This window comes from Amblyomma maculatum, chromosome 1 (assembly GCF_055883805.1).
Source record: "Amblyomma maculatum isolate TAMU_Amacu chromosome 1, ASM5588380v1, whole genome shotgun sequence".
In the NCBI taxonomy this organism is placed as follows: Eukaryota; Metazoa; Arthropoda; class Arachnida; order Ixodida; family Ixodidae; genus Amblyomma; species Amblyomma maculatum.
In genome coordinates, this window is record NC_139344.1 from 146,296,599 (window position 1) to 146,322,240 (window position 25,642).

A 25,642-nucleotide genomic window follows, 5' to 3' on the forward strand; every position below is an offset into this window, starting at 1 on the left:
TCATCGTTGCCTTCGAGATGCATCACGTCCCATCCGCAATCTCCTTTGCCATGGTTGAACGGACCAACGTTGGAACAGACAGCAGCCGGCCTCTACATCTCCTTTCGCCAGTTCAGGCCCGTTTGGGGAAGACGCCCGAACGACACATGCAAGGACTTCATCGACATCTGAGTTCAGAGAAAAGCGGACGGGCAGCTGTTCGCTTGTTCCGATGGCACTGGTCGCTACCACGCAGGTACGCACAAGGACGACCATATGTGCCCGGCTGCTCTGCATGGTGGCGATGGCCGACACGGGCGCCGCGTGCTTCCCAAGCTTGATGGGTGGCGTCTGGCGCGAGTTGCGCAGGTCGTACAGGTACACCTGGCCCGAGCTGGCTCCGGCAACCACCAGCTGGCCGTCCGGCAGAAACGCCATCGATTCCAAGCACTCAGGAGCCCTAACACTCGCCTGCTCACTGTTTGTGTGTCGAGGCCCACAATGACCAATAGTGCCTCGTTGATGGGCGACAAGGAGAGGGCCTTGGTGGCCTGTCCGGGGTGTCTGCTCTTGAGCCGTCTAACACTGGCGTCTCACGCGGACAGCTGGCAGTCCGCCTAACAGGACAGCAGTTGGAAGCGGTTGTGAGGGGACCACTGGAGCCCCATCACAGCCTTGTCGGTCGGTTCACCCAGACTCTGGACCCGCTTGGTCTCTAGCCGGAACTGAGCCATGGAGCTATCAGATGCCCTGCTCGCCATAAAATCATCGTCCCGGCTGAAGGCCACGCAAGTTGCTTTCTTGTGCACCTTGTAAGAGTAAATAGCCTTCCCACTCTTGAACAGTTGTACCTTGCCATCTTACAGGCTGAGGCCCATGTAGTCACTGTCCCCGTGGCGAACTGGCCGCACATGCAGGCCCGCACAGCGTGCACCCGCGCGTATCGCGGCTGTCCGGTGCCGAACAATGTTAGCAGAACAACGTCTTGGTCCCGCGCCACAGATGCCAGTTGCCTTCCATCCGCGGCACCAGGAGACGCTCAAATCTTTCGGCGCCTTCACGACGTCGAACTGGAAGCATTTCTGAAGTGATGCCGAGTACCAGACGCGGACGACTTCGGCCGCGATGGCGAACACGGTTATTAGTAACCGACGCGTAATTCCGTTTCCTGAACGGTATGGTCCCACAACTTCTTTCTCCTCACTGGTTGCCTCTCAGCGGGTTAAACGGCGATTGTTATCGAGAGCTGTCTCTGAATGCAACCTAAAGGTAACATACACTGACTGAAGGCAGGAAATGAGTACGGTGAAGCTAATGGAATAGTGTTACCGTTGTCATGCCGTCACCTCGTGGCTCTGTTTACGGCTGGTTTTGTTGCTATTAAGAATTAAAAACATCACATATTGCAACCTAAACAGGAACACCCCCCCCCCTTTCTCTCTCTCCCGCCGGGGTGGCGTAGTGGTTACGGCGCTCGACTACTGTTCCCAAGGACGCGGGATCGAATCCCGGCCTCGGCGGCAGCTTTTCGATGGAGGCGAAAAGCAAGGCGCCCGTGTGCTGTGCGATGTCAGTGCACGTTAAAGAACCCCAGGTGGTCCAAATTTCCGGAGTCCTCCACTACGGCGTCTCTCATAGCCTGAGTTGCTTTGGGACGTTAAACCCTACAAACCAACCAACCTTTCTCTCTCTCTCTCTGGAAAGATATTGGTAGCTGATTTTAATGTTGCAATTTAAAAAAAACCTTCAGAAAAAAGTTGCACGTTCAGGATTCGAACATGTATTATTAGCTCAGCACTCAGGTAAGTAGAGTTAGTCCATTGCGCCGCTGAGGCAACGGGTACGCCGAGCTTAAAATGCACTCTTATTCATTTTTACAATATTTCCGCTATCTGCGTGAGGTGACACTGCTCAGAGGACCCTACCATTAAGAGAACGGAATCACGCATAACCAACACTACCGGCACGATGCACCAAACGTCTGCAGCACAGCGCACAGTACACCACAGTTTGCCTTCTTTTTTTTTTTTTTTTTTTTTGCTCGACCACGCTCTCGCGCTTACTCTAACCGCTCGTTCCTATAAGGAGAGGTGTTAGGCAAGAAGACACGATGTCTTCAGTACTATTCACAGCTTGCTTAGAGGAAGTATTCAGAGACTTGGAATGTGAGAAGTTAGGGATAAGATTAGATAAAGAATACCTCAGTAATCTTCGATTGGCTGATGACATTGCCTTGCTAAGTAACTCAGGTGATGAACTGCAAATAATGATTGATGACCTAGACAGGAAAAGTATAAAGGTGGGCTTGAAAATCAGTATGAAAAGACTGACGTATTGCTCAACCCCTCGGGAAAGGACAGCAGTTTACACTAGGTAGCGAAGCACTGGAAGTAGTAGGCGAATAGTTAGGACAGGTAGTAACCGCAGATACGCACCATGAAAGGGAAATAACAAATTGGGAAGGAGTGCATTTGGCAAGCACTCGCAGGTTGTGACTAGCAGCATACCGGTATCGCTCAAGAGGAAAGTATACAACAGTCCATTTTACCTATACTCACCTATGGGGCTGAAACGTGGAGGTTAACGGAGAGGGTTCTACTTAAGTTAAGGGCAACACAGAGGGCCATGGAACGAAAAATGGTAGGGGTATAACATTAAGAGATAGGAAACGTGCAGAGTGGGTCAGAGAAATATCTCCAGTTACGGACATTCTAGTGGATATCAAGAAGAAACGGGCATCGGCAGGAAATGTAGTGCAAAGAGAGGAGAACCGACGGTCGCTTATGGAAACAGCCTGGATTCCAAGCGAAGGAAAGCTAGCAGGGGGCGGCAGAAAGTTAGTTGAGCGGATGAGGTCAAGAAGTTCGCAGTGGTCACGTGGATGTAGCTAGCACAGGAACTGTTTAATTGCAAAAATATGGGAGATGCATTCTCTCTGCAGTCGGTATAGTCAGGCTGATGATGATGATGATGATGATGATGATGATGATGATGATGATGATGATGATGATGATGATGATGATGATGATGATGATTATGATGATGATGATGATGATGATGATGATGATGATGATGAGCAAAGCAGTCGCAGTTCATCAAAACGAACATCTCCTGAAATGCGCGCAGCGTTAAATATAGACCTGCATGTCCAACGAGCGGCATGAACAGCGTAGCTCCAGCACACTGATATAGAACTTTTTGGTCGCGAACGAATCCAACCACCACAATACCGATACACCTGGCATTACGTACTAAACGTGCACAGCGAGCAGATAGCGTGAATGGCGGGACATAAACCACGTAGACATTCGAGTCGCATCTTTCGAGTCGAGCCCACAATCGAACACCCATATTATTACACGCCGGGCAATTCGTACAATATTAAAGTTGCCCAACCATGGCGAGCATCGTCAGCAGCACAATTTCTAAGTCGATCCCCCCAATCGAACGCGTTGTCCGCGAATGAACGTGTCCAGCTAGAATTAATGGTAATTTACTGCTAAGAACGACTTCGGTCGCTCGCGCATCGCATAGAATATTAAAAAAAAAAAAAGAGAGATATTTAAGAACTGAAGAATGGCCGCTTTTTCCTCAGAGTTGCGTACCCTGCAGTTTACCTGCCAATCCTGTGTACCCAAACCTTTCGGCTGGTCCGTGGCGGTCGCCGCCACGGAGAGCTCGCTGCCCCAGCAGCGGAGCTGGTTATTACAGGGACAACGCCAACACCGACGACAACGCGAAACGCAGGAACGAGCGCCAAGGAGCTGCGCTCTAAAAATATCCCGCCTACCCGACTGTTGTAGCCAAAACAAACAGAAGCTTGGCATCACTGCGACACAGAAACGCTACCTGCCAAAACGTCTCCGCACTTGAACAAAGCGACAGCTCCGGCAATGGCGCCGACGTCTGCTGCGAGCACGGTGGAAGAAAGATCCACGTGGCTGGGAGATTAAAAAAATAGCGGGCTATCACATGTACAGGACTCCAGGGCCAACGGAAGGCTTCGTCTTCACGGGGCGCGCGAGTAGGAAGAAGCCTGAGAGTTCAAATGAGTTTTATTCAAAATTACTCTTAATCAAAATGGCAGATAGAAATTGATCCCCCGCAACTCTGGCGACATGAAAGAGAAACAAGTAAAATGACCGTTAATATGTTCTCCGAAAATGCCCGACATAGTTGATGTTAACCCGTTGCTACTCATTTTGGTGCCTGCATATCATTCCAAAATATGCCCTTAAATCCTCAACTTCGCTGATAATATGGCGTATACCAGTTACAAACCCTCCATTTTAAGAAGAAAATTATATATGAACAGCGTTTCCTTTCCTCGAGTGCGCGCTGTTGTTATCACAAGCAGCGTATTTAGTACAATAAATTGCTTTTTGAAGGAATTGAGACATCGAGAAAAATCAATATATTGACAATGTCGATTAGAACAGAAATTGTGATGGTTTAAGCATAGCTTGAACCTATTTATACTAGCGAAAGTCCTACTAATCATGGTTCTGATTGGTTTAGCATGATAGTACACGGTTTGAAGGTTTGCATAGGGGGATGCTCGAGCTTCGCCTTCACAGTAGACGTGATAGCACCTTTAACACCACCGCCTTTACATTCCGCTTTTTTTACATATGTATTGAAGTTTGTTTTTGTTGAAAGGAAGGTGGACCATCTGCATCAGTTATTGGTGAACATCTTCGGTTAATTAGGTCAAGGTCATTCGGTTACAACTAGGCGAAGTCCAAAGTTGTGGTACGAGTAGTAGAGCTTACGCTGTAAAATTTCGAGAGACAGGCGCTGCTTGAGAGTTGACGCCATAGCGCTCATGTGTTTCTGACATGTTCGGCGAATGTTGGCGCGATGACAGATCCCTACAACGGAGCTCTTTGGGTGGAACGAGTTGTATACGTTGTAAAATTGCCGGGGGTTTTACTTAGCAAATTAAAAAGTGCGAAAGCCCTGCTTGGCATGACTTGGCATAGTTTTGCTTGGCGGTTTGGCATTGAGCGACTGGCACTGAGATTACCACTGCGTTAAACGTCATTGACAGCAACATTGGTTAGACCTTTGAGGAAAAGAAAAAGCACAGCTTTTTCACTTCTCGGCAGACATGGCACACCTATGTTTAAAATAACGGCTAACAACTAGAAGTGCGCAACTTGTTTCGATTTCTTACGACAGACGAGCCTACAACTTGATTCGCAGATGAATGCTATATGTGGAGCGGTAGGATACGACACTACCTTGAACGCTGAAGAAAAGAACGGCTGCGTAAAACGTTTGACTTCATTTCACGTGTCTGTTTCTCCCTACCCATTTTTCTGAATTTTTGGTTACGGCGACCACTACGCCTTTTTGACCGAACTTGTTAAAACCTGTCGCTGAGATGTCCTCGTTGTTTTCGTGTGCGGGGGAAAGGGGTGGGAGGAAAGAGAAGACAATTCGCATAAGTGATGCCATTCGCGGAGAGTCGGCACATCATGTTAATTTTAAGGCGAAAGTCTTTAATGACTCATACTGTCGTGGAGAAAGTGTGTCTCGTTTTTGCGGTGCCTGTCGCGTGGCGTTCCTTGGCGCGCGTTCAAGTGTGGGATTGCAGATGGCAGGAACGCTAGACAAGATGAGACTTCTCAGGCTTTCGCCTTTCACTACTTCAGTAGCTAAAGTCCCTCGTAATTTTTTCCCCTTGCACTGCTCGATTCAACGATTTTTATAACGACGGATCAATGGAAGCTTCCACCGATACACTTCGTTTTCGTCAGCTTGGTCGCGCCTCCAAGTCATCTAGCGGACGCACACTGATTCGGGAGTAGCGCGATTAGCGCTTGAACGCTTTCCAACCAGTACCGCTTTTCTTCCACTGTGAAAACAAATTAGCTGTGATTTAGCTTGTGGTTAAACCTGGAGTTACGCGAAAGCTATTTGCATGGCTACGCTTAGGTTCGGCTTGAATGTAAAGAGATGGCTTTTGCACATAACGTGAATGCAAGGGTTTTGGCAGGCTGATTTGATATCACCCTCCCATAGAACAGAAGGGACCCGAGTTGGCAACTCCTGCCAAACATAATGTCAGGAAGCCCTACGTCCAGTTAGTGCCCGGCCATGTCAGCTGCGAGCTACCGCCTCCCACGACTTCTTCTTCTTCTAAATCTTCTTCTTCTTCTTCTTCTTCTTCTTCTTCTTCTTCTTCTTCTTCTTCTTCTTCTTCTTCTTCTTCTTCTTCTTCTTCTTCTTCTTCTTCTTCTTCTTCTTCTTCTTCTTCTTCTTCTTCTTCTTCTTCTTCTTCTTCTTCTTCTCCTTATTCTTCTTCTTCTTCTTCTTCTTCTTCTTCGGACAGGCACAAACAGGCACGGTAAAATGGCGAGATTGTGGCCAACGCAGCTCTCGGTAAAAATAAATGAGGTTGGTTGTTGTAGATGTATTTTCAATCATTAAAAATGCGCCTTAATAAAAAATGCAGCAACGAGTCGCTATCATTCCCTTCATCTGCGTTGTGCACGATTTGCTAACACTAGCGGCAGACATAACATGGTGTTTCAGACGTTTGTCGAGAATTAAGGAACTTATTGCGCACGGGCTCATGTGCCTTAGAAAGGAACATTGTCCTGCCTTAGAAAAGAAATGTGTTTTGCTCCAACCCTTTCCGAGACGATGTCTATCGTCGAACACTGGTCTAGATGCGGGCACGTTTGAGTACAAATAAACCAGTGCGACGGAAGTTCGGTTTTCCTGTCATTGTTCTTGCACCTACGAAGGTATACATTTTTCTGAACTGGCCATTACGCCAACAGATATTACCGCTGCTCGTGTGGCCATTGAAAAAAAAAAACTTTTTGATATCTATTGGTGACAGCATCTTTTTGACAAATACATAGTTATCACGGTTACCAAATTACTCGACTATATCTTATGCAAATAATTTTGAAATGAAAACAAAATTGCCGACAAATACGATACCTTTTTATGCAAACTTTGACCGCAGCTCATTAGTTTTGTTTTAGCTTTTCGATAGATTGAGGCAAAACATTTGAGCAAGACATGTATGTACAATTAGACACCTTTTTTAATTTTCATGCATATTCCTTCTTCAAGACGCACTCCACTAACAGTTATTGATTGTCTCGCTGGTTACCTCGCTCCTGGTTGAGAAAGAACTGGCAGAGCAGAAACTGTTTATATAGGCAGGCGGTTCGTAGTGGCGAACGGCGGTGACTATGCGTTTCGGCTAGGGTGGTGCGGGCTACCCAGCGTTGCATCGAATGCAACCAGCATGCCGTTGAATGCATCAACGTTCACCGGAGTTCTCGGCAGAATCCACTTTTAAGCAGGCAGCTGCGATGCCAGTAGACAGTTTCCTGCTCCACTCGATCAGACCTCTGCGGCGGCGACGCATACGAAGTGCCGATCTGTACCCTTCGACTCTGCAACAACAGCGACGACGCGAAGCACAGGAACGAGCGCCAAAGAGCTGCGCTCAAAAATTCTGAGAGCACTGTGGACTCTACACTGCAGAAATGCGAAAGCCGAAGCGTTGCTGGAGCATGCGGTGCATCACGTTTGCTCTCATTATATTTATCAAATAAATGCACCGTAATTATCATCGTTAATATCCTCACTGTCATTATCACTAATTGCAGCATCATTGTCATCGCTACTGTCATCCGCACGGTCAGTGCCTCCATAAGTTATCCGTGCTTGCAGCGTTGGGGGTTTTGCTCTTCGTCTAAACCTCTCCTGTTTTTATTTTTATTTCCGATGGATGGATGGATGGATGGATGGATGGATGGATGGATGGATGGACGGACGGACGGACGGACGGACGGACGGACGGACGGACGGACGGACGGACGGACGGACGGACGGACGGACGGACGGACGGACGGACGGACGGATGGATGGATGGATGGATGGATGGATGGACGGACGGACGGACGGACGGACGGACGGACGGACGGACGGATGGATGGATGGATGGATGGATGGATGGATGGATGGATGGATGGATGGATGGATGGATGGATGGATGGATGGATGGATGGATGGATGGATGGATGGATGGATGGATGGATGGATGGATGGATGGATGGAAACGGGGTGGTAGCAGTAGCTATCATGCTCATTTTTCTCCCTATATCTTAATTGTTGTTTTAGATTGGTTAACTATACCATCATTCTATTTATTAAATTTTTGTTTCTACATTACTAACGTTATGTCACTTCTCTGTTCTTAAGCCACCAATCTTCCAGTCGTTTTTTGCCAGCTTGCACCGCCGGTTTATTCACCCGGCCACTGGCATTTCTGAACCCCAGAGCTTCAGGAACACTGACTGCACCTGCATCAACTTCCTGACGGATACCATTACATTCGAGTATAATATGGTCAATTGTTTCACTGGAGCTACCACATACAGCCCATGTGTCATCTTCATTGTTAAATTTCTTTTTGTAGCTGCGTGTTGGGGCGTACGTGTGGCGCCGCCTCGCGGACACCCCGCAAAGTCATTCGCTTGGAGACGCTCCTGGCGCCAGCGGAGCAGCCGCTTGCAGACAACTTCCGCACGTTTTCTATCGTCTGCTAGCAGATTTTTTTTCTATTAACCAATAAGGAATATTAATAACCGGTATAATTGCTAAAAGTTAAATATATATGCGCATGATGAAAGTGCTGATATGTATACGTGATATGCTCTTGAGCATCGGTATGACATTTCCTTCGACACATTTGCGACTAACGCGATGTGAAAAACGCTGATACGGACATCACCTGGCTATCACATTCACGCACAGCGATGGGAACAACCACGTCGAAGAGAAATTAATCGGTACATTTTATTTTTTTTTTTTCGTCGAAGGTAACTCACAGCGCCGTGACAAACCCGAGGTAAGAATGTGCTTGCGCGGCCGTCCCTTAGGCATTCAAGCGTGGTTCAGATATCTATAGATGTCGATAAAGAAAAGCATTCGTGTTTTCAGCTGTTTAAATGCATAACACGTTAATCGGCACTCCTACTTAAAAGAAAACTGACTGACAGGGAGTGTATACATCAGAGCGAATGGACACATTTTTTCCCGTGGAAATCATTTGATTACGAGAAGCTCGTTGAACTACAGCCACAAGTGACATCTGCATACTATGTTCGTTTTACATTCATCAGCTGCTTGTTTATTTATTTCATCACGCTTGCTCTACAGCTGTCATGCACTTGTTCATTTAGCACTCAACGCACAATGAACCGTGCACTTCCAGGCCGATGCGATCAGCGGATTTAACTACGAAGCATAATTGTAATGATTTTGAAGATGCTTCGCACCAACAAAAATAAGAAGGGCTACGCACGTAAAAGCGCTGCTGCAGTGGTATGGATAGATAGATGGATGGAATAAAGGAACGTCCCCTTTGAAGCGGGTTGGTAGCAGTTATTATAATGCTTGTTTTTTTTTTTTTTTTTTTTTCATATATCTTATTGTTGTTACTATTGTTTTAGATTAGTTATAGGGCGTAACGCTAGCGCCACCTCGCGGTCGTTTAGAGAAACAGACCGGCAATCCCAAAACTGTGGAGACGGGCGCGACGCGACGCTCAGGCACTGTTCTCCAGGACGCACTGGCACGGTAGACAAGGAGAATTATGATGTTCGTATCACGATACTTGGCGTGGCGCAATCACGGAAAAAAAAAAAAAAGAAACTCGATTGTTCACATCCGATATAAGAGCATTACTACAAGTTAATTTCATGAATTTCCATCCCAACTTAGTGGTTTCTTCAAATTTTACTGACCGCGCACATTTACTATGATTTAGGCAGGAAGTTTATGCTTCAGTGCGGTTTTTGCCAGCATGGTTCTCGAATGAGTACTTATATTCTGTTTCGCGCAAGTGTCTATACAAATAATTGATAACAATGCTTTTTCCGCCACCATTGTATCGTTCTTTATACTTTGGTCTCAAGGGTCATGATGTGCTGAAGAGAGTGCGCGAAATGCCTATTTCTACTTGCACGAACACATTTTTCTTTAAATTACACATCGAAGTTCTACCTGTGAACGCATGGCTTCATAGGAAATATATTTTTGTACCTTCTGTAAACTGCCGTCTGTGTGATGTGTCTGAAACAATTAAGCAGTGTTTCATGCATTGCAAGGGCGCAATTCTCTTTTGGGACATGCCGCAAAGAACTCTATAACGAAAGATTTTGTTCTAATTTCGCACAGTTTGCGGTATCCTGCTGTTACACAATCTGATTACGAACCATATGATATGTTTTTTCCTTATTGGACTTCATGGCTTATGGAAGACACGCATCAGTGACCGCAACACTTAACCTGTTATTCCACCTAGAATCCATTCTAGCAAAATGATGCTGCAATTTAAGGACATTCATAACGAAAACGACTTTCAACCTTACTTGTTTCCGCTGGTGACACGGTATTTATGAGTGCCTGCCTATTAGCTGTGTTTCCTCTTGAGCAGCTCAGCAACGGCTGAGTGCTTTGTAAATAGTCTGTGTACATAACCCTTTCTGTACATAACCACGTGTGAAAAATACCATATCTGAAAAAAAAAAAAAAAAAAGATACTGGGCGTGGCGCAGTTAGTTCAAGCGCTTGGCTGGGGATCCAAGGGTGATGGTTCGATTCTCCGTGAAGACAATATTTATTGATTTATTTATTTATGGGAGCTCATTACGAGGACAAACGCCGAAGGCGACACACGGCGCAAAATTCAGGTACGGGCGCCAAAGAACTGCGCTCTAAAAAAAAAAAATGTGTTCTTTTTTACAATGTCTAGCCACCAGGAAAATGCTATCACTACTATCGCCCGTCAGAAACGTAACATTGACCCCTAAAAAGTGAGAACTTTAAGAACAACGTATAGCTTAGAGGCACTACAAAACAACTCGTCAAGGTTAGTAAACAGGTCACATCAAAGACGTTTACAGGTTCAAAATACCCCATTCAAAGAACCTCGACAGCCTTTTAAAAAAGTTCTAGGCGGTTTTCTTTCCTTTTCCGCTCTTCAGAATTAACACCTCGATATTTCTAATAGTGTTGGACGTTATTGAAAACTCTCCGTCAGCCCTAGCTTCAAATCATTAAGTATTTTCCTTCTAGTACTTAGTTCAGCATTATTGCATGTATTTATATAATTTTTGCTGGATGTCTGCAACTGCATTTTTTTTTCTTTTTCCAGAGAAGCGCTGGGTATTTCTTCTTGCATGAGTAAATATTTTTGTCTTATTGCACCAAGTGTCTTGTACGTTACATTTACTTTCAGATAATGCATTTCCGATTGTGAACGTATATTGTACTTCCTTTTATTTTTCTCTGTAAAATAAATTTGGAGGACGCTTAAGCTTCGCCTTTAAGAATGGAACACGATAGGACAAGAGACACCGTAGTGCACCCGGCACTGGTATACGCAACCGCTTTCATTACACGTCTCTCAAGAGCGAGCTCATGTTCCGACGCATCATGCCCTAGCGGTGACGTCGAGAACCTTTCGGCTCCAGTTCGCGAGTATAAGCGTTCCTTCGCTTACAATGCGGCTGAGGCGTGCGCTGAGAAGGGAGTCTCTGTTTCGAATTCCTACATAGAGTACCTTGATATACTCATTTTTACTTATTAATCCTTCCGGGACGTAGAAACGCTGCCAGCCACCTTGCCGAAACGCGCGGGCCTCAATTTGCAGTCGTATAGTTCGTCGGCAACATCGTGCCGATTCGAGCCGGCGCGATGAAGATCTCGAAGGCTATGCCCTATCTATCTTATTCCGTGCGCCACACGCATGATGGCGCTACGTGCACGCCAAGCGAAGAGGAACTAGAGCGGAAAAGTAACTTGCCACTCGCTTAAGTGCGTGTTCTGTAGTTCTGTAATTTACATGCTCATAAATATTATTATACGCCACAATACACTTCTCTAAGGGACATTTCTGAGACAACACCGCAATCTATAGACGCGCCTTTGTCCATTTCAAACCATCTAGCTGGCGTGATGGAGGGGTTAGCGTGCTCGTCTCGCACCCCGGAGGCCTACGTTAGATTTCTCAGGTCGGCGATTTTTCCTACTCGTTTTTATTTATTAATGTTTCTCTGATTTTTCGCTCACGGCCAACGCCGGACGATGCGGGACGGCGGCCGCCGACGACAACACTGACTTGTCTGCGACACGGAGCCCTTAACGCTGCCGCGTTAATATGCCGCAACGACGCTGTTGAGTGTATACGGAGACGGCATGACGAGCCTCCGACATACTGCCTTACATGATAGCTTTTCCCACAGGCCTCCTGTGTCAAGCATCCTCTATGGGACACAAATGAAGGCATGACTACTGGCATTCGAGAGATTCATGCTTCGTCAGGTCTGTCTGCTTTGCAGTCCAGCCGCGATCCGTGACAAGCTCATAAAACTTCGCATTCTTTCGCAGTTCTATAACGCCATTGAATATATTTAGGTACACCACATAAATACCTGAACAAATAATAAGTGATGCTGTTTTTCTCATGAGATTCATGCAAACTTGTTGATAATTTTGTGATTTAAATTCGATGATCTCGAGAGACAGTACGAGAAGTGCTTGTTTTCCCGTAGTCACGCGTGTACAATACTGTTTTCATATGATATTTTTTTCTTCTACCTCATTTCACGTGATACGCAAACCAAATGTACTTACGTAATCAAATTTCCATTACAGCGACTTCATGTTGACTTTTGGCTCCTTGCCTTGGGTCGATATTAGGTTGATTTCTGGAGAAGTTGATCACTCAAACGTGCAGCGCGGTAAGAGCAACACATCTAAATTACTCATGCTTACAGAAATAAAGTTATCAAGGCAACTGAAGCAACGACAACCGAGCAAACTTTCGGTGCTTCCAGTATATTTCCAGTGGACGTCGTCGGGGTGGTCCTGGACTGTCACGGAGAGCGGCGGTGTTTGCTCGGGGAACTGTTTCTGAAGGAATTTTTCTCCGAATATGGTTTTGCGTACCACCAGATATTCTAGCTAAGCAAGCTATAGTACAGAAACTACCGCGAAACATGAACTTTCTTGCCATGAGTGTGCCAGCCCTTCTTTGAAAGTGTAGCTGTACAAAAATTTATACGTAAGAAAAATATCCCATATGGGGCACGTGGTATTGAGGCGCCACGATACCGTCAAAACTGCCTCCTGTGGGCAACACGCTTCAATGCGCTGGCACGTTAGTGGTGACGTTCCATATCGAGCTAACCTTTTTTTTTTCTTTGCATTGTCGACTTTACTGACTTCAGTTGCACATTCCTTTAAAATACCTAAACAATTTACGCGGTATCTGAAAGTGCCGTGAACCACACTGTTATTACTATCAGCAGGAATACGTAGATTATTTGCAGGACAAAAGCATATCGCATGATGCTTGAAAGTACTCCGCCTTCCACCAGTTGCAGACAAATTACCGCCGCCAATTTAGTATCCTGTTCAGTTGACGCCATCCGCTGACACTTCTTAGTGCTGGTTGGTTACTCAAATACACCTTGTTGCTCTGAATTAATATCAGCTGCCTATCCAAGCAAGCAAAGAAATGGCATAGCCAGCTATATGCTCATTGACAAGGAACCCTGCTCTTATTTCTCGTCTCTGCGGTAAATCTCGATAACACATTACATATCCACTCTTCAGTACGGTATATGCCCCATTTGGCCTCCTAACCTCACTAAGGCCTATGATATCCCATTTCATGCCGGCTTCTACCTCAAGTTCAGTTCAGTTCAGTCGTTCAGTCGTGTCCGACTATTCGTGACCCTATGGACCATGTCACGCCACGCTTTCCGGTCTCTCACTATCTTCCTAAAATCGCATAACTTCATCTGCAGCGCCTCGAGGATGCCATCTAACCATCGAGTTCGCTGCCTACCCCTGCTCCGGCGACCCTCAACCTTTCCCAACATCAAATCTTTCTCCAGCGACTCCTCTCTTCTCATCAGATGACCAAAGCAGCTGAGCTTTAACTTTAGAATTTGACCCTCCAATGAGAAGTCAGGGTTTATGGTCGACAATATCGTCTGATTTGATCTTCTGGCAGCCCAAGGAACTCTCAAGAGTCTCCGCCAGCACCACAATTCAAAAGCGTCAATTCTTCGGCGGTCAGCCTTCTTCACAGTCCAACTCTCGCATCCATACATCACAACTGGAAAGACCATAGCACGAGTTATACGGATCTTGGCTGGAAGACTAATATATCTGCTCTTTACTAGGCAGTCAAGGCTAACCATGGCTCTCTTTCCCAGAAGCAGGCGTCTCTTAATTTCATGGCTGCAGTCTCCTTCCGGGGTAATTTTGGAGCCCAAGAAGAGAAAATCTGTCACAGCATCAACTTCTTGTCCCTTGATGTTCCAGGACTTGATAGGGCAAGACGCCATGATCTTTGTCTTTTTAATGTTCAATTTAAGTCCAAACTTCTCACTCTCTTCTCGTACGCGCATCAGAAGTCTCTTGAGTTCCACTTCACTTTCTGCCATTAAAGTGGTATCATCCGCATATCTAAGGTTGTTGATACGTTTTCCAGCAATCTTCACTCCAGCTGAAGACTCGTCCAGATCGGCCTTCCTCATGATGCACTCTGCATATAGGTTAAATAGGCAGGGCAACAGTATGCAGCCTTGTCTCACTCCTTTCTCAATTGGAAACCAATCAGTAAGACCATGCCCAGTTCTGACTGTGGCCTCTTGCCCTTCATAAAGGTTCCTGAGGAGACAGATGAGGTGAATTGGAACTCCCAACTCTTGAAGAGCTTGCCACAATCTGCTGTGATCTACGCAGTCAAACGCTTTCGCATAATCATTCCATGCATTCCCAGTGGCTGCATGGACCAACGGATGGACGTACCATGCAGTTCAAAGTTTCTACGAAAACGTACAATCGGCAGGGCGGAAAGGAAAGACGCAGTATACTGTATTAATGGGTGACTTCAATGCCAAGGTAGGAAAAAAGCAGGCAGTAGACCAGGCAGTGGGTGACTATGGCATTGGCCCCAGGAATAGCAGAGGAGAGTTACATTTGAGTTTGCAGAGCGCAATAACTTAAGAATCATGAACACCTTCTTCACAAAGTGGAAGAACCGGAAATGGACGAGGAAAATTCCTAACCGGGAGACTAAAAATGAAATGAATTCATGCTGTGTTCTAAACCCCCAATAGGCAGGATGTAGAGGTAATCGGAAAAGTGCGATGCAGTGAGCACAGGATGGCAAGGTCTCGAATTTGTCTAAATCTGAGGAGAGAACTAAACAGATTAGTGAGAAATAGGTCGATTAACGAATTACCGGTGAGAGGGAGAGCGGAAAAGTTCAGGAGTTCGCTACAGAATAGACATCACATCCAACTGAGGACGACGACATTAGCCTAGAAGCAATGAACAATCATTTTATAGATATCATTACTGCGTGCGCTGTAGAAGTGTGCGAGCATAGTTAGAATACCGATAAGCTCTCTAAGGATTCGAGACTTTACCATCCTGTGGTCACTGCATCACACCCTTCCGATTACCTCTACATCGTGCATAATGCCTGGGTTAGAACACAGTATGATGTCAATTTCATTGTTAGTCTCGCCAGTAGGGATTTTCCCTGTCCACTTCCGGTTCTTCTGTTTGCTGAAGAAGGTACTCCTGATTCTTAAGTTATTGCGTCCTGCAAACTCAACTAGTACCTCTCCCCTGCTATTACGTAGCAATGCCATAGTCACCCACTGCCTGGTGTCCTGCCTGCTTTTCCCCTACCTTGGCATTCCGAAAGTCAAAAAACGTAAAATGTCAAGGCAATAAATGGTTACGATTATCAGAAAGTTTGTGCTTTCAGCCATATTCAGCCATCGGTGGCTTATTGAAGTGTTTCTAGAAATGGAAAAAAAGTGCGACGAAGCTTCAAAACGGGCAAGCGCAGCAGCGACGACACTGTTTTACTGGTAACTAAATCTTATTTGTCTGCAAACATTTCGGGAAGCGTTGCGATGACCGGTTTGTTTATACGCAGAGCAAAAAAGGAGCGCAAAGGCTTGAGTATTGTGCATTACAAGTTCTCAGTTTTTTTTTTCTCCCTTTATGGGTCCATCGCTCCGTAAATTACTCTCTTCATCGTTTTATATATTTCGGCTGTGGCCGTCACTAATTGTGAGCCGATGGTCGATTGCGAGCACGCTGTTGCCATGTTGGCCCCTGAGGGACGCGACACCGCGGGCCGCGCCGGCTCCCTAGCAGTCACGGAGTCTCCGCTTACGTCGTAGTGTGCGTCACTCTACCCCGACTACGTAGTCGGAGGAAACAGTTTGAATTCGAGCGGCGGGAACAAAAAAAAAAAAACTCAACTTTTTATCGCAATCTCTCAGCAATTATTCGATTTTTTGCTGCCGGTTATGCGGCGATGGAAAGGCCGCCATTGGAAACTGACCCTGGCAACATTTAATGCTAGAACCCTAGCTAGAGAAGCTAGTTTAGCAGTGCTGTTAGAGGAACGAGAGGGCATGAAACGGGATGTCATAGGGCTTAGTGAGGTTAGGAGGCCAAATGAGGCATATACTGTACTGAAGGATGGGCAGGTACTGTGTTATCGAGGTTTACCAGAGAGGTGACAACTAGGAGTAGGTTTCCTTGTCAATAAGTATATAGCGGGTAATTATAGACCCCTTCATGGATCACTGCCTTGTCGTGGCGGAGGGGCTTGCGAAACTCGATGAAGTCGTGAGCTCTGCTGTGTAGGGCCACCCAAGATAGACAGGTCACGGCAGAGAGTTCTGAAAAAATGTGATTCACTGGAGAAGGTAATGGCAACCACTCCAGTATTTCCTGCCAAGAAAACCCTATGGCCAGTCACAATACCATTAATGATATGACGCCGGAAGATGAGCCCCCCAGGTTGGAAGGCGTACCACATGTTACTGGGGATGAACAAAGGGCGATTCCTAGTAGCTCCAGGACGAATGAAGCGGCTGGGCTAAAGCCAAAAGGACGCTCAGTTGTGGATGTGTCGGGAAGCGACCGGAAAGTCCGATGTTGCAAGGAGATATATCACATAGCAACATGGAATGTAAGATCTATGACGCAAGGTAAACTGGATGTCGTCAAGCGAGAAATTAACCGATTGAACATTGATATCTTGGGTATCAGCGAGCTCAAGTGGACCGGAATGGGAGAATTTAACTCCGGCGACCATTATGTCTTTTATTGTGGGCACGAATCCAAGAGAAGGAATGGGGTCGCTCTCATAGTAAACAGAAGAATGGGTAAAGCAGTGCTAGGGTACAACCCCAAAAACGACCGAATGATTTCACTTCGGATCCAAGGTCACCCTCTCAACATAACAGTTATCCAAGTCTATGCACCGACCACTACTGCTGAAGAAGCTGACATTGAGAGATTTTATGCGGACCTACAATGCCTTTTAGACCGCACCCCATCATCAGACGTCGTTTTTCTCGTAGGAGACTGGAATGCCAAGGTCGGGAGTGAAGAAATATCCGGAATTGTAGGCAAGTTCGGTCTTGGCGAGTCAAATGAAGCTGGACAGAGGCTAGTAGAGTTTTGTCAAGAAAACAACCTGACCATAGCGAATACTCGTTTTCAACAGCACAAGAGGCGCCTGTACACATGGACTTCACCGGACGGTCTGTACAGGAATCAGATCGATTATATTCTTTGCCGGCAGAGATGGAGAAGCGCTATACAAGCAGTAAAAACAAGGCCTGGGGCCGATTGTGGCACCGATCATCAGCTTCTTGTTGCCAAAATTAAGCTTCGATTGAGGAAAACTCAGAAAACTAGAAGGCCTTTCAGGTATGATCTGGATCAAATTCCATTAGAATATGCTGTGGAAGTGAGCAATCGATTTCAAGAATTAGATCTAGAAGACAGAGAGCCCGAAGAGATGTGGACTGATGTTCGTGATATAATACAAGAAGTTGCTACTAAGGTAGTTCCAAAGCAAAAGAAATGCAAGAAAGCAAACTGGTTATCTGAAGAGGCTTTGCAAATAGCTGAGGAAAGGAGGATGGCAAAAGTTATGGGGGAAAGAGAAAGATACAAGGTTCTCAATGCGGATTTTCAGAAAATAGCAAGGAGAGATAAGAATGCCTTCCTGAACATACAGTGCCAAGCAGTTGAGGACAACAGCCAATTAAGGAACACAAGAGTTCTGTACAAGACAATCAAAGATATCAAAGGAAGCTTCTGTGCTAAGATGGGCGTGATAAAGGACAAACGAGGCAAGGACCTCACTGACGCCTCAGAGATAAAGAAGAGGTGGCAGGAATACACAGAAGAACTGCACAAGAAGGACCCGAATGTGCAAACCCAACATAAGACGGTTGTGATTACTGATCTCGAGCCGGGCATCCTGAAGAGTGAAGTTGAATGGGCCTTAGCCAGTCTTGCTAAGAAGAAAGCCAGCGGAAGTGATGGCATTCCAGCTGAGTTGCTTCAAAACCTCAACCATGACGCTGTTAGCTTCTTCATACATTATGTCAGAAGATTTGGACAACTCTGCAGTGGCCACAGGATTGGAAGAGGTCAGTTTACATCCCCATTCCAAAGAAAGGCAGTGCCAAAGATTGTTTCAACTACCGCACGATCGCACTTATTTCGCATGCTAGCAAGGTGATGTTGAAAATCCTCCAAGGTAGGCTGCAGCAGTATGTGGATCGGGAGCTTCCAGACGTGCAAGCTGGGTTTCGCAAGGGCAGAGGAACTAGAGACCAAATTGCCAACCTCCGCTGGATCATGGAAAAAGCAAGAGAGTTCCAGAAACCCATCTACTTCTGCTTTATTGATTATGCGAAAGCGTTTGATTGCGTAGATCACAGCAGATTGTGGCAAGCTCTCCAAGAGATGGGAGTTCCGATTCACCTCATCTGTCTCCTCAGGAACATGTATGAAGGACAAGAGGCCACAGTCAGAACTGGGCATGGTCTTACCGATTGGTTTCCGATTGAGAAAGGAGTGAGGCAAGGCTGCATACTGTCGCCCTGCCTATTTAACCTATATGCAGAGTGCATCATGAGGAAGGCCGGTCTGGACGAGTCTTCATATGGAGTGAAGATTGCTGGAAAACGTATCAACAACCTTAGATTTGCGGATGATACCACTTTAATGGCAGAAAGTGAAGTGGAACTCAAGAGACTTCTGATGCGCGTAGAAGAAGAGAGTGAGACGTTTGGGCTTAAAATGAACATTAAAAAGACAAAGATCATGGCGTCTTGCCCTATCAAGTCCTGGAGCATCAAGGGACAAGAAGTGGAAGCTGTGACAGATTTTCCCTTCTTGGGCTCCAAGAGAACCACGGAAGGAGACTGCAGCCATGAAATTAGGAGACACCAGCTGTTTCTGGGAAAGAGAGCCATGGCTGGCCTTGACCGCCTAGTAAAGAGCAGAGACATTAGTCTGCCAACCAAGATCCGTATAACTCGTGCTATGGTCTTTCCAGTTGTGATGTATGGATGCGAGAGTTGGACTGTGAAAAAGGCTGGCCGCCGAAGAATTGACGCGTTTGAATTGTGGTGCTGGCGAAGACTCTTGAGAGTTCCTTGGACTGCCAGAAGATCAAATCAGTCGATATTGTCGACCATAAACCCTGACTGCTCATTGGAGGGTCAAATTCTAAAGTTAAAACTCAGCTACTTTGGTCATCTGATGAGAAGAGAGGAGTCGCTGGAGAAAGATTTGATGTTGGGAAAGGTTGACGGTCGCCGGAGAAGGGGTAGGCAGCGAACGCGATGGTTAGATGGCATCCTCGAGGCACTGCAGATGAAGTTATGTGATGTTAGGAAGATAGTGAGAGACCGGAAAGCGTGGCGTGAAATGGTCCATAGGGTCACGAAGAGTCGGACACGACTGAACGACTGAACTGAACTGGGTAATATAGATGAATTCTATAGTATTAACGAGAGGGTTGCAGGCATCGTAATTAGGCTTAATAAGCGGTATAAACTGAAGGTTGTACAGGCCTATGCACCTACATGTAGTTATGATGACCAGGCAGTTGAAAGCTTCTACGAAGATGTAGAATCGCTCTTGTTCATTCCGTCTGTTGTGGTATCTACTGCGGCGTTGCGCATTCGTGTCAGTTTTTATTTCATTACTGTGGAGACGCTTCGCGACTACTTTATATGTCGCTTTGGCTAGGTCTAAAGCTAACAATACCAGGCTTAAAACAACTACAGTCACTTGATATTTCCGTGTAGATCGCCGAATATGATGCCCGCGTTGACCACTGTTCCGCAGTTATGGTAAAAAATTATGCAGAATTAAAACTTATGCAGAATGAACTGAATTGTTTGATGAATAAGGACCATGCCAGCGCTTCACTTGACGCTACATCTGGAGGGTAGAATAATTTTCGCTTGTACAGATCTTTGATAATTTCGGCCACCGTGCATCAAATAGTAGACGGGTGCCTTTCGCTTTGACTGCCTCGAAACGCTGCCTCCGCAGCTGGTATCGAAACCGTCTTTTTGAGTTACATGATTTTATATGGCGTCACACTACGCATTATTGGCTGATAAGAGGACAATTCCTCATATCCTGCAATTGTCGTGCTTACCGTACAAGAAGGGTATAGAGCCGCAGTTAATCACTTTCGTTCGCAGTAGCATGTAGAACAAATTCAAGCGCTGTAAAACGAAACATTGCATTTATTGAGTATTATCAAAGCAAACGCGCTGGCTTCTTGAGGAAGTGGCTGGAAGTGATTTGGAGTCTTCGGTGGTAGTACGAAGATGAAAAAAAAAGAGATTTAGTATAGCATCATTTTATGAGAAAAGATACAAGGTGCGGAAGAAAAATTATATCGTAATCTTCCATAAGTAACTTAAAAAGCATGCACAACTGTTATTATGTCATTATACCCCATACATAGCCATAACGCCTTTAAGTGTCTTGAGTTCAAGGTGGCCTCAGTCAATGGGCCGACCTATGTAACAACTTGGCTAGAACAAATGCGACCCACACAAAATTAGACCTGCACCCCAAGGAGTATGCATGAATGGCAGAAGCTCTAGCAACGGAAACCGCCGCTTTTGTACTTGATCATGAGCAAAGCTTAATTACGATGCCTTCCACTCTCTGATTAATGCCATAGAAGTCATCTATATTGCCAGCCATATACTTATTGACAAGGAAACCCACTCCTATTTCTCGCCTCTCCGGCAAACCTCAATAACACAGTACATACCCGTCCTTTAGTGCAGTATATGCCTCATTCGGCCTCCTAACCTCACTAGGCCCTATGACAACAAGGGTTTTATAGCGTTAAACGTTGATGAGGACAACTTCCAGTGCCTGCCTGTCCAGCGGAGCCAGAGATTCTTAGCACCCCCCTCTGCGCCACAGGTATGACCGCGCCATTCATTATTGTCTTCACCTGGCCTCCAAATATTTGCAGAAGCACCTTTCCTCATTGACTTTATCAGACCCCCTAAGGCTACCCAACTCTGAAGCCCTTGCTGGATTCCTCAAAGAGCACAACAAAAGTAAGTTTGTTGGCTTCAGCATAAACTTCAAGGATTTATATTACAGCTTCCCCCCTGACTGCCTGGTTAGGCGTGTTCAAATGTGAATCACTTAGGACAATAATGAACGTGACTTCATTGACGCCTCGGGTGTAAGTGTTGGAAGTTTCATCGAAATTTTGAAATTCTACCTGTAGTCCACCTTCATAGGCTGGAAGGACAAGCTGTATACGCAAAAGGCCGGAGTCTGCATTGGATCGTGCGTTGCACCTGACCTGAGTGACATCTTCTTAATGCACGTGGACACAGACCTGAAAGAGAACTTGAGGGGTCTCCATCATTTCACCTTCAGGTATGTGGAATGACTTTTAAGTATTCACAGACCGTGGGGGATTCAATCAACGAATGAGGAACATTATTGAAGTTTTTACTGAGTGTGGATCTGGGCTGGATTTTACTGTTGAAGAACCAGTGGACGATTGGTTACAGTTTTTAGATTTATTGTTTCAGTTCAGTGAGGATCATGTTTGTTGGCAATACAACCCGAGATCAGTGAAGCCCTTGCTGAGTTCCAGTTCGGGCATACCAAATTAGTGAAAAATTGGATGATAAACACATGCTTGTTAAATGCGTTGAAGAAATATTGCTACCACGGTATAGGCAACAGCTTTGAACGGCAATTGACAAGAATTGCAAAGGCCGGTTATCGGAATTCTGTTAATAATGAGGCCTGTTGTCGGTTACTGAACAGCCTTAAAAGAACAGTCAGGCAGAAACCAACACGAGTCCGGTACCTGAGCATAGCTAGCCTTTCAGCAACCAATCCTGCCTCATACGTCACTTGGACGCAGGGACCTCATCATCGCTCCCTTCTGGACTTCATAAAATCAGCCAACCTTTTTCAATTCATTTAATCATTCATTCATCCTTCATCTCATATCCTACTGATGCCCTGAGGCAATAAATATCGACTAATAAAAAAAAAGAAATCGCTGCCTTGCACGGGTGATAAGAAGAGGAAGGTTGCGGGGGTACCGTATGTGCATAGGATTTCTCATGGCCTAAAGAATGTTGGCAAGAGATATGGTGTTGATGTTGCATTGACAACCCGGCTCAAGATTAATACTTGCCCGGCTATTCAAAGGGAACGAGAATGATAGAAGCAGGAGTGTGGGGTTAAACATAAAGACCCATTTGTCAGCTGCAAGACTGGTGTCGTGTATAGGTTTCCACTCTCTTGTGGAGCCTGTTATATAGGACAAACAGGGCGGTGTATTAACAAGAGGCTACAGGAACACCGAAACAACTTGGAAAGTGGCAAGGATAAAACCTTTCTTGTCTCCTATTGCCGTTCCTGTGAGACATACATGGCAAAATTACTTTTGAAAAGGAATTAAATTACATTACTAATTACTTTGCTGAAAATCGCAGAAAAGTAATTAAATTACATTACTCATTACTGCTCCCAAAAAGTAATGAAATTACATTACAATTACTTCTACTGAGTAATTAAATTACTTTTAAATTACTTTCTAGTTTCTATCCATGCAAAAACTAAGCAAAGCTAGTAAACAAAACAACAATTGTTCTCCAGACGCGAAGCACACACGATCTTTCGTCTTCCCGCCAAATTCCGTCCCAGAGAGCTATTCCTTCTCTCTGTTCTACAGTACGTGCCATTACAAAAACAAGTCTACCGCAAAAAACACACACACACACACAGTCGAACGGTCCTGAAATGACCGGAAAACCTAGCGTCTTGCTGGCCCGGAGCTGTCTCCGCCATTTAAAGGGCCCGAAGAAGCTAGCTTATTTATTGCTTCCGCAGTCCCAAGAATCGATGTCAGCACATTTGTGCTCACTGCTCAGTAATGCTCAAGCCCCGGTGCCTCACGTCACGGACCCTTCTGCCTATCCCCCCCAACCCCAATCCTCCTTCGCCCCGTGGTGTTGAGTGTAACCAGGCACCACTGTGCCCTAGCCGACGCAACAGGGAGTGGCGCTACGCCGCACTCCAAACTAGTTTTCAGCTCCAGCCTTCTTGCACCATCTTGCAGCATTCCCTTGACGCCTTGTATCCTGCTGCTTGGAAAACTCTGTCCCCCTTTGCCGATCCGTTACGCTGACTTCGCTTGCCGCACGCCGTTCCTGCTTTCGCGGCACTCTACTTCGTCATCTATTGAAGGAGTAGTGGCGCATTTTAGTAAAAGTAATTTCGAAAGGAATTAATTACTTTTGCTGCGAAATTACTGCCAAAAAGTAATTCATTACATTACTAAATTACCAACCCGAAAAAGGAATTCATTACATTACAAATTACGAAGAAAAGTAATTAAATTACAGTAATTCCATTCAGTTCAGTTCAGGCGTTCAGTCGTGTCCGACTCTTCGTGACCCTATGGACCATGTCACGCCACGCTTTCCGGTCTCTCACTATCTTCTTAACATCACATAGCTTCATCTACAATGCCTCGAGAATGCCATCTAACCATCGCGTTCGCTGCCTACCCCTTCTCCGGCGACCCTCAACCTTTCCCAACATCAAATCTTTCTCCAGCGACTCCTCTCTTCTCATCAGATGACCAAAGTAGCTGAGCTTTAACTTTAGAATTTGACCCTCCAATGAGCAGTCAGGGTTTATGGTCGACAATATCGACTGATTTGATCTTCTGGCAGTCCAAGGAACTCTTAAGAGTCTTCGCCAGCACCACAATTCAAACGCGTCAATTCTTCGGCGGTCAGCCTTTTTCACAGTCCAACTCTCGCATCCATACATCACAACTGGAAAGACCATAGCACGGGTTATACGGATCTTGGTTGGCAGACTAATGTCTCTGCTCTTTACTAGGCGGTCAAGGCTAACCATTGCTCTCTTTCCCAGAAGCAGGCGTCTCCTAATTTCATGGCTGCAGTCTCCTTCCGAGGTAATCTTGGCGCCCAAGAACAGAAAATCTGTCACAGCTTCCACTTCTTGTCCATTGATGCTCCAGGACTTGATAGGGCAAGACGCCATGATCTTCGTCTTTTTAATGTTCAGTTTAAGCCCAAACTTCTCACTCTCTTCTTGTACGCGCATCAGAAGTCTCTTGAGTTCCACTTCACTTTCTGCCATTAAAGTGGTATCATCCGCATATCTAAGGTTGTTGATACGTTTTCCAGCAATCCTCACTCCAGCTGAAGACTCGTCCAGACCGTGTAATTAAATTACTGCCATGTATGCTGTGAGACAGTGAAGAAGAAGAAGAAGAAGTGTGCCCCCCTATTTGACCAGGTTAGAAGTCTATATCGGCACAAAGAAAAGCTGACGAGACAACTGGTTGAAGCATATTTTATTTCAAGGGACATTAAGCGCGTCAGCAAGACTTCTCTTGCTGTTACAAGCAAAGAGGATTCTTTTTTTGAGTGACTTTTTGTTTAGCAGATGAACCCAGGGGTGATTTACGCGAAAGCTTCGTTTTCGTCACATTTGCTTTTGTCTGGGCCTTGGATTAAAGGCTGAGACTGAGTTGTGAGTCAGCACTTGTCCTGTAGCTTCCTTATATCTTGTCTTGTGTCTTCCTGTTCCCGCTGTTTTTGTTAACAATGGATGTTTACCAACTCGCCCAACAAGGTATCTTGGCGTGCTCTTGAGGCGCCCAACACTGGCGTCCCACACGGATAGCTGGCCGTCCGTCGAACAGAACAGCAGTTAAAAGCGGTTGTTAGGGGGCCACTGGAGCGCCATCACCGCCTTGGCAGCTTGTGCTCTCGGACTCTGGGCCCGCTTGGTCTCCAGCCACAACAGAGCCATGGAGCCATCAGATGCCTCGCTCGCCACAAAGTAATCGTCCCGGCTGAAGTCCACGCAAGTTGCCTCCTTGTGCACCTTGCAAGAGTAGTCAGCCTTCCCACTCTTGGAACAGTTGTACCGTGCCGTCGTACAGGCCAAGGCCCATGTAGTCACTGTCCCGGTGGCTGAACTGGCCACACATGCAGGCCCCCACAGCGTGCACCCGCGTCTGTCGCGGCTGTGCTGTGCCAAACAATGTTAGCAGAACAACGTCTTGGTCCCACACAACAGATGCCAGCTGCTTTCCATCCGCGCTCCAAGAGACGCTCGAAACGTTTGGCGCTTTCACGACGTCGAACTGGAAGCATTGCTGAAGTGATGCCGAGGACCAGACGCGGACGTCTTCGGCCGCGATGGCAAACAT

The 25,642-nt window shown here is 46.0% G+C and overlaps 1 pseudogene; it reads right to left on the reverse strand.

Annotated features, from left to right (window-relative positions):
- On the reverse strand, window positions 1–25,642 carry LOC146204263 (protein NEDD1-like; annotated as a pseudogene).